This window comes from Rhagoletis pomonella, unplaced genomic scaffold, assembly GCF_013731165.1.
Source record: "Rhagoletis pomonella isolate Grant_MI unplaced genomic scaffold, Rhpom_1.0 Rhpom_scaffold_00004, whole genome shotgun sequence".
Classification (NCBI taxonomy): domain Eukaryota; kingdom Metazoa; phylum Arthropoda; class Insecta; order Diptera; family Tephritidae; genus Rhagoletis; species Rhagoletis pomonella.
Genome location: NW_023458558.1, coordinates 25,582,425 through 25,583,049, shown reverse-complemented (window position 1 = coordinate 25,583,049; position 625 = coordinate 25,582,425).

The following is a 625-nucleotide window of genomic DNA, read 5'->3' as shown; positions in this document are numbered from 1 at the left end:
TGTTGCAAAAAATAAATGATCTTCTCCGAAATTTTCGATTTAAAAGATTATTTGACGATGGCTTTAGATGGCCTCTGTGGCGTAGTGGTAAGCAGTTCGCGCTTCCACTCCGCAGCACCTGGGTTCAAACCATGGTTAAAGCAACATCGCAAAAGAATATAGAAAAAAGGTTTTTTCTTCCGAGTGTATTTCTGCCACGAAAAACAGCTTCGCATAAAAATACAATCGCCGTTCGAAATCGGCGTGAAACTGTAGGTCCCTCCTCTTTGTGTGACAACATCCAGGCGCTCGCCACAAATCGGAGGACAAGCTCGGCCAAACACTATCATATGTATAAGTGCCAATCTATTATTATATTATTATTATTATTATTAGATCCTTAAATGGAAAATATTTATCTTGCACAAGAAAAAAAAGGGATGATATCCTACCTTATATACTATAAGCCGCTAAAGCCAATGGCGTAGTCAGTATTTAAATGCTGGATTTTCGAGATAATAATCATTTTTCCAAAATTGTCATACTTAAAATTGTAGCTAATTTAATGTGGTTGGTAAATACTTTCTGGTGCGCCTCTACTACTTACATACATTTTCATGAAACTTTGTTAAAAGCCTTATTGCCT